Source organism: Zingiber officinale, chromosome 2A, assembly GCF_018446385.1.
Source record: "Zingiber officinale cultivar Zhangliang chromosome 2A, Zo_v1.1, whole genome shotgun sequence".
Classification (NCBI taxonomy): Eukaryota; Viridiplantae; Streptophyta; class Magnoliopsida; order Zingiberales; family Zingiberaceae; genus Zingiber; species Zingiber officinale.
Genome location: NC_055988.1, coordinates 128582460 through 128591376, shown reverse-complemented (window position 1 = coordinate 128591376; position 8917 = coordinate 128582460). Strand labels below are relative to the sequence as shown.

Below are 8917 nucleotides of genomic sequence, written 5' to 3'. Positions count from 1 at the left end.
CTCCACCGGAATACTCTTCCGCAGCTCTCTCGTCCTTCAGACGCACCGAGCCCGTCGGCTCCCTTCCCATGTCGTCCTTTTCGCTAGCTGCGTCTTCCGCTCGACTTCCTGTGCTCCTAAGTTCCTGCATACTCAGACACAAGGTTCAGACAAAACACAGGACCTAATTAACTTGATTGATCATATCAAAACTACCACAGGGTCCAACAAGGATCAATGATTATGTTGGATCTTTGTCTGAAAGAAAATCCTTCGAAACATGCTCATACATAATTTTAAATGTAAGAGGAGGTAAATCGGGAAGTTGGGAAGTTGTAGTTGGCCAATGCAGAGGATGATTTTTTTCCTCGATTTTATCAAGATTTAAACCCTTGTCCTATAATAATAAATCTGCTATGCACTAACCAACTGAATCATGCTCCAGGGGCATCTTATCACTCTATCGAGCACTATATAAAGCTAAATTGTGAAATCACTATAAATAATATTAAACAAAGTTTTATTTGATATTTTACCCCCTCAGAAATTTCTACTTTAATAAATTTAACTTATTTACAATTTTTCATTGTTTTGAACGTGCCTTTATTGTGGGAATAATGGCACCTTGACATAAAAGTCTGCATCCCATATGCCTACACTAGCGGAAAAGATAATGTTTTTGTTTCTGGCATGATAAAAAATTGTGTTGGGAATAAAGTGTTTGACATATTAGACTTAACTAACAAATTCTAATGCCGAAAGTATAGATATTTGCTTAAAATGAAAAATTCAAAAAGTAAAGCACAATTTTAACTACAAGGACAAGCACAATTTAAAAAAATCTGAATGTCAGAAATACTCTAACCAAATATTTATATTTAAAAAATTAACCTCATTGCATTTAAAATTCTCTCTAATTATTATTTAATTCTTATGATAAAAAAGATCTACATCTATTTTCTTTTATAGTTGATGGAATTTGTTACTTCATAATATATGCAAACATAGTTGTCATCTATAAAAATAAATAAATTTACTATCATATACTTAACTATACAAATAATTTTAAATAATTATATTTTTGTAAGAAATGTTTTTTTACTTGTGTTGATAATAATTTAGGTCTATGAGAACCCCCAACACTTCCCGACATCATACTTAGCATTACTCGTGCAAAATTATGTAATTGATCATTTTTTTTTACATGTGTCTTCTCATCTACTCTATTTCCATTTATCGTTGTGCTTCTCGCAACTCCTTATCTTTAATTTTCTCTCTCATTTTTTAAATTTGTTTATCAAATCTGAATTAGAGTGATAATCTTGTCAATATATTAAGTTGCATTTCATTGCTTGGAACACACTTAGCTAGGCAGCGTATCAGCTCCTAAACATCAGACCTGACCAGAATGCTTAGGTTCAAAATCATCACTATATAAAGAATATAATTACAATTGAATCATATGTAACAATTTAAAAAAAAAATGAAATGAAATTACAAGTAAATTGTTACTGAATGCTTCCTCGTGGACTTTCTATTGGTTGTGTTTCTTTCAGTTATCTTGGAGGTAATGATCCACAACCTCTTTTAGTAAATTCTAACAAGAAAATAAATTGTTAATAGAATAAAAAAATATTTAAAAGTCCACTTAAAAAGTGAAATATATTATTACCTTATTTCGTATTACTTTCTACTTCTTCGATTCAATTGTTGTTGATCCTGTCTGGGAGTTGAGAAGACGAACCTGCCGGTATGACGTGTCTGGAGGGTTGACCGCATCCTCTTGACCCGGTGGATGATCTGTCCGCTGCGTTGACCAAGTCGTCTGAAGTCCTCCTCCGGTCAACTGTACTTGTATCCAGCGACCGGGTTCCCCCGGTCTCTGGTACCTCGGTGCTCGAGGCGAATCCCACAGACATATAAGTAACCGCATAATAGTATAGCAATAAAATGAACAGATACCGAGTACGAGAACTTACCCTGGCCCAGGGGGCGCCCTCGGATGGATGAGTGAGCCGACCGGACCACTGATCGAGTCGTAGCGGCCCTTGGCCGAAGTACAGGGAACAAAAGAGGCTGATATTTGCCGCTGTGGCTTGCTGGAAAAAAGGAACAGGGAAAGAAACTGCTTGTCCTTGCTGGAAATAGGAAGGAGAGCGGGCTGTTGTTGCTTCAGCTGGGCTTCTTGTTGGTAAAACAGCAAGATTATAAGAGTTTTTATGCTGGAAGGAGGAGGAGGAAAGAGCTGCTGTTGATGGCTGAGCTCTTGCTCTAGCTGATTTGCTGGTGTTGGGAGTAGAAGAACAAGAAAGGAAGAAGGGTTGCTACTGCTGAATTTCTGCAGCAAAGAAAGAATAAGGTATAAGAAAGGAGAGGAGGGCTGGCTGTGGTGGCCGGAAGGAGAGGAGAAGATGCTAAGGCCGGGGGCCGGTGTTGGCGCTGGCGAGAAGCTCGAGAGGGAGAAGGAAGACGTCTCTTCCTTTTGGTCCCTGTTGGCGGCGGCCCCCCCCCCTCCGAACCAGCCTCCTCTCCACTTAAAACCTAAACCCCCCCTCCTCAAAGACCAAAATGTCCTTTATTCATTCCCTAATTATTCTCATGCCATAAGGGCCATATCCATATCACAAGCCTCCCCTTCAAGTCTAGTCGAAGGAGGTGTTAGTCCGACTGACTGGACAGTCAATCGCAAAGAGCTGAACCGCTCTCGATGTCAAAGCCAAATCGCTGAACCGATAATATAATGTCCCTCGAGCGGTCGCTATAATAATGGTGTCGCAGGAGATAGTAACGATACCGAGCAGACCAAGTCGGAAACTGGACCAATACCAAGTGCGCAGCCGCGAAGGTACCGACCGGATGATCGAAGTGATGCCGATCAGGTGGATAGATGCTGAGCGAGCGACAACGTCAAGCGAGTGCCAAAACAACAAGCAAGCGAAGAGTGCCTGGATAGCAGACCGAGCGATACGGTGGACTACGAATAGACCGAGTGGACAAGCGATGCTGAGTGCGCGACTACGGAGATGCCGGATGAGAAACAAAAACATCTCTGCGAGCGATGACGGTGCTGGGCACACAACAACGAAGATGCTGAGTTGTGATCGGAATGATGTCGATCGGACGGATAGATGCCGGACGGACGATGTCGTGCGTGCGACCACGAAGGTGCTGACCAAGCACTCATAGGAACGGAAATCGATGTCGGATGAACGATGTCGGGCATGCGATCGCGAAGGTGCTGACCAAGCACTCATAGGAACGGAAATCGATGTCGGACGAACGATGTCGGGTGTGCGATCGCGAAGGTGCTGACCAAGCACTCATAGGAACGGAAATCGATGTCGGACGAACGATGTCGGGCGTGCAATCGAGCTGATGTCGATCGGAATAATAGATGCCGAGCGTGCGATCGGAATGATGTCGATCGGACTAATAGATGCCGAGCGGGCGATCGGAATGATGTCGATTGGACGGCTATGAAAGTGTCGACAGCGCAGCCTCAATAATAGTCAACGGGCGATCGTAAGGTGCTACCCAGCAATCGAGTAAACTAAATGGCCGGTGTCATACGGGCGTGTCATGCGCCAACAGCGCTGGAGTGTCGTGAGCCGAATAAGCGCAAAGCCCAGAGATATCCTGGTCCAGTTGATCCTGCCCACGACCATCGATGATAGCTCGACCCCGATTGGGGGAGATAAGAAATACGATATGCTGATAAGCTGGCTCGAGGCCAGTGATAATCGTTTGACCCCGAACGGGGGAGATAGAATATCTAAAGTTGGTCCGAGACCAGCGGCGACCGCTCGACCCCGAACGGGGGAGATAGAATATCTGATAACTAGTCCATGCAGCGGTCTTCAAGCCGGGGTTTTATAGTCGCCGGTTCGACTCTACGGTTTAACGTCTGGGCTAGACGGTCTTCAAGCCGGGGTTTTTATAGTCGCCGGTTCGACTCTACGGTTTAACGTCTGGGCTAGACGGTCTTCAAGCCGGGGTTTTTATAGTCGCTGGTTCGACTCTACGGTTTAACGTCTGGGCTAGACGGTCTTCAAGCCGGGGTTTTTATAGTCGCCGATTCGACTCTACGGTTTAACGTCTGGGCTAGACGGTCTTCAAGCCGGGGTTTTTATAGTCGCCGGTTCGACTCTACGGTTTAACGTCTGGGCTAGACGGTCTTCAGGGCTAATTCAAACCCGGCCGATCGGCTCGGGGGGTCTTCACCATCGAGCCCCTGGCTCGTATATAATCCTCTCGGCCGATCGGCTCGGGGGTCTTCGCCATCGAGCCCCTGGCTCGTATATAATCCGCCCGGCCGATCGGCTGGGGGGTCTTCGCCATCGAGCGTGTGGCTCGTATATAATCCTCCCGGCCGATCGGCTCGGGGTGTGGCTCGTATATAATCCGACCGGCCGATCGGCTCGGGGGTCTTCACCATCGAGCCTGTGGCTCGAATATAATCCACCCGGCCGATCGGCTCGGGGGTCTTCGCCATCGAGCCTGTGGCTCGAATATAATCCGCCCGGCCGATCGGCTCTGGGGTCTTCGCCATCGAGCCTGTGGCTCGTATATAATCCTCCCGGCCGATCAGCTCCGGGGTCTTCGCCATCGAGCCTGTGGCTCGTATATAATCCGCCCGGCCGATCGGCTCGGGGGTCTTCGCCATCGAGCCTGTGGCTTGTATATAATTCGCCCGGCCGATCGGCTCGGGGGTCTTCGCCATCGAGCGTGTGGCTCGTATATAATCCTCCCGGCCGATCGGCTCGGGGTGTGGCTCGTATATAATCCGCCCGGCCGATCGGCTCGGGGGTCTTCACCATCGAGCCTGTGGCTCGAATATAATCCACCCGGCCGATCGGCTCGGGGTGTGGCTCGTATATAATCCGCTCGGCCGATCGGCTCGGGGTGTGGCTCGTATATAATCCGCCCGTTCGATCGGCTCGGGGGTCTTCACCATCGAGCCTGTGGCTCGAATATAATCCGCCCGGCCGATCGGCTCGGGGGTCTTCGCCATCGAGACTGTGGCTCGTATATAATCCGCTCGGCCGATCGGCTCAGGGGTCTTCGCCCGAGGAACTAATGCAAATCATATAACTAACAGAATAAATAACGGGAAAACTGACCGGGGTCATGAGAATGGCAGAACTCTCCGGCATCGTCCATCTTCACATTCCAGATCAGGCGCGTTCCCACAGACGGTGCCAAATTGATCCTGTCTGGGAGCTGAGAAGACGAACCTGCCGGTATGACGTGTCTGGAGGGTTGACCGCATCCTCTTGACCCGGTGGATGATCTGTTCGCTGCGTTGACCAAGTCGTCTGAAGTCCTCCTCCGGTCAACTGTATCTGTATCCAGCGACCGGGTTCCCCCGGTCTCTGGTACCTCGATGCTCGAGGCGAATCCCACAGACATATAAGTAACCGCATAATAGTATAGAAATAAAATGAACAGATACCGAGTACGAGAACTTACCCTGGCCCAGGGGGGCGCCCTCGGATGGATGAGTGAGCCGACTGGACCACTGATCGAGTCGTAGCGGCCCTTGGCCGAAGTATAGGGAACAAAAGAGGCTGATATTTGCTGCTGTGGCTTGCTGGAAAAAAGGAACAGGGAAAGAAACTGCTTGTCCTTGCTGGAAATAGGAAGGAGAGCGGGCTGTTGTTGCTTCAGCTGGGCTTCTTGCTGGTAAAACAGCAAGATTATAAGAGTTTTTATGCTGGAAGGAGGAGGAGGAAAGAGCTGCTGTTGATGGCTTGTTGTTGACGGCTGAGCTCTTGCTCTTGCTCTAGCTGATTTGCTGGTGTTGGGAGTAGAAGAACAAGAAAGGAAGAAGGGTTGCTACTGCTGAATTTCTGCAGCAAAGAAAGAATAAGGTATAAGAAAGGAGAGGAGGGCTGGCTGTGGTGGCCGGAAGGAGAGGAGAAGATGCTAAGGTCGGCGGCCGGTGTCGGCGCTGGCGAGAAGCTCGAGAGGGAGAAGGAAGACGTCTCTTCCTTTTGGTCCCTGTTGGCGGCGGCCCCCCCGTCTTCCTTCCGAACCAGCCTCCTCTCCACTTAAAACCTAAACCCCCCCTCCTCAAAGACCAAAATGTCCTTTATTCATTCCCTAATTATTCTCATGCCATAAGGGCCATATCCGTATCAGTTGTATTTCAATACGACTCGATTTTCTAATAATCTCTTGAGACTAATAGAATAACAAATCCACATTTAACATCAAATATTAACAACATAAATTCTACTATAAGGAGTACTAAGAAACTAATTGTAAAGAAGAAAAGAAAGAATTTTGATTCTTACAAACTTATATTCTAATGATGGATTACTAGTGTGTTCCTGTACATGGGTCTCTTTCTTTTTGTTTGCGTTTTCTCTATTAATTTTTGAAGTTCTATGACACAAAATTTATAATGAAATCATAATATCTATAAACATATATGGAAAACAATTACTACTAGTTGTACCTCAGTAGACCCCATGAGGAATGGATTGTATTGTAACACGTTCTTCTAGTGGAGTATTTGAATTATAAGATGTAGCTTTCACTTCAATCCTCCACCGTCTCCACTCAACTACCATCATTTGCATTATTACTCTTCTATGGCGATTGGAGATACAAAAGCATGCCCATAAACATAAAATTAAATATGTGCATGCTTTAAATTCAAAATTGAAATTAAACACGGGTCAACTTACAGTAAAAAGTTTCCATGCATTATTCAAGTGATTTATTGGCATTTTCTCCAATCTAAAAAGTTTCACTACAACAAAAACTGCAAACGACAACACCCCTACAACAACGGTTTTAAGAGAAAGTGTTGCGAATTTGCTCAAAGACAACGGTTTTTGCCAAAACCGTTGTCTTTGAACTCCCCATTAAATATAAAAGACAACGGTTTTGGCAAAACTGTTGTCATTGAGCAATATTTTTTTTAAACGACAACACTTTTTACAACGGTTTTATAAACCGTTGTCTTTATCCGCGTTTTTAGCGTCTACGACAACAGTTTTGAAAAAAACCGTTGTAATTGAATTTGGTCATTTTCCCCCCTCGCTGTTTTCCTTTCCCTCGCTGTTTTCATTTCGGCGCCGTGTTTTTCCTTTGCGCTCCCAAACCTAGGGCAATTTTCTTTCCCTCTCCTCATACAATCTCTTCACGCCATCCCGTCGACCACTGGATCTTCCTCCACAATGGTGTGCTCTCCTCTCTCTCTCTCATTCTCACCCTCACTCTTGATTTGTCTACCTTTGCCTCCTAAAGGTTCGAGATGAGCCATGTCCTTGGTGCGCTCCTTGCATCTTCCCCTCTTCTGGCGCAAGCCTAGACCCGCTGCCTGCATGCCAATGCAGGTAGCGCAAACTTCGTCATTGACAGGAGTGACGATACGGTCTTCATCACCTTCTCCAGGATGCAAGCCGTCGCTTCATCGTCTGGCCTTGGCAGAGGGTTCTTCGAACCTGTTTCCCTATATAGCGACGCACACGACATCTTCGCACCGCTGGGAAGAGGCGAGGAGGATGACGGTGGGAAGCCGCAGCCCATGCTCCTCCAGGCCATGCTCTTCATCTCTGGGGCCGTTGCCGTTCTGGAGGTGGTGTGCATCCTCCCGGCGATCGCTCTCGCCGCTCGTGACATCGCTGCCGCTAAGAAGCCGTTCGTCGTCCAGGGCCGCGTCTTCTGCGACACTTGCCAAGCCGGGTTCGAGACGCCGGTGTCGACCTACATCCAAGGTGAGCGTTTACTTTCCCCCTCAATGCACTCTAGAGTGTTCCACCTTTTCTTCTTAATGGATTTTAGGGCATCAGATCTTGTCTTAGTCCGGATCTGCATGTGTATGGTTAGTTGATTTGACGATTATAGGGATTGCCTTTAAATGTTGGTCCTTGTTCGGCAGATCAGGGGATGTAGTTGCGAGAAATTCTGAAATCACTTCATTTTCGTTCGGTTTGATTGCTTGCTCCATAGATCTAGTGAAAAAGAAACATAGTTACAAACATTTGCATTTTTTTTTTCTCTGACAAATTGACTGATGTCGACTATGATTATAAATTGTTTGCTTAGCACGGTCAGAATGGCGGAAATGGTGCCGTCCGGTGATTTAGGGTTTTGAAAATTAAGGATAAACCTACTTAGTTTATTATATGAGGTAAAATATTGTATTTACACTAGATGAAGACATCACAGGGTGCATGCCAGGGAAACTATCGCCTGGTATTGAAATTGGAAAGGGATCTAGCTCAAGTTAGAAAGAACTAAATGTCCTCTTGTCAACATCTAAGCTACTAAGCGTCAAAATATGAAGGAGATTACACGCTACTTTTTTTTTTCATGTCTCTGGTTTTGAAGATAATGCAACTGTAGTCATTCTATAGCTCGTTCGGATTTGTAATTTATCTTCCACAGGAGGGTAGTGTTTGCTATCATAGATCTCAGCTCTATTCAAGTGAGGATCAGGTTTCTGAGCTACTATGAGGGCCTCTTTATAGGGTTTTCTATGGGCTACCGATCCAGCCACGATAAATATTAGGTAGTGATGGAAGAAGCTGGACCATTACAGGAGGGAAGCTGAGGAGAGCAAAGAATGAGGCACCGGATTGTATCCTAGTTGCCAAGTGAAATCTTACTTGCATTTCGGTTTTGCATCTACTTGGGTAAGAGTTGGCTAGAGTAGGTTGCTGTGAATGCAAATTGCATGATAGGGGGCAACATTTTTTGCTTGTATTAAATTGATAATGGCATCATAGATCATTAGATGCTTGTATGGTTGTTGATTGTGCCACAACATGATTTGAGTTAAATAGAATAAATTTTATTGAAAGAGACTCTTATTTCGATTCTTGAAAGATCTGACTTTGATTATTTTTTTCCATTCTTGTTATCTGGTTGAAGATATCTTCCTAGGTTATTTAGCACTGTATATGTTTGCTTTATTGCTTGTATC

General features: G+C 45.7%; 1 long non-coding RNA gene across 1 annotated transcript; it reads right to left on the bottom strand.

Annotated features, from left to right (window-relative positions):
* Positions 1 to 1388: 1388 nt before the first annotated feature.
* LOC122042302 lies at positions 1389 to 1838 on the bottom strand. Its single transcript, XR_006129198.1, has 2 exons — positions 1652 to 1838; positions 1389 to 1576 (listed from the first exon to the last, which is right to left on the bottom strand). It is a non-coding gene; the product is annotated as an uncharacterized LOC122042302 (long non-coding RNA).
* Between the last annotated feature and the right edge of the window lie 7079 nt (positions 1839 to 8917).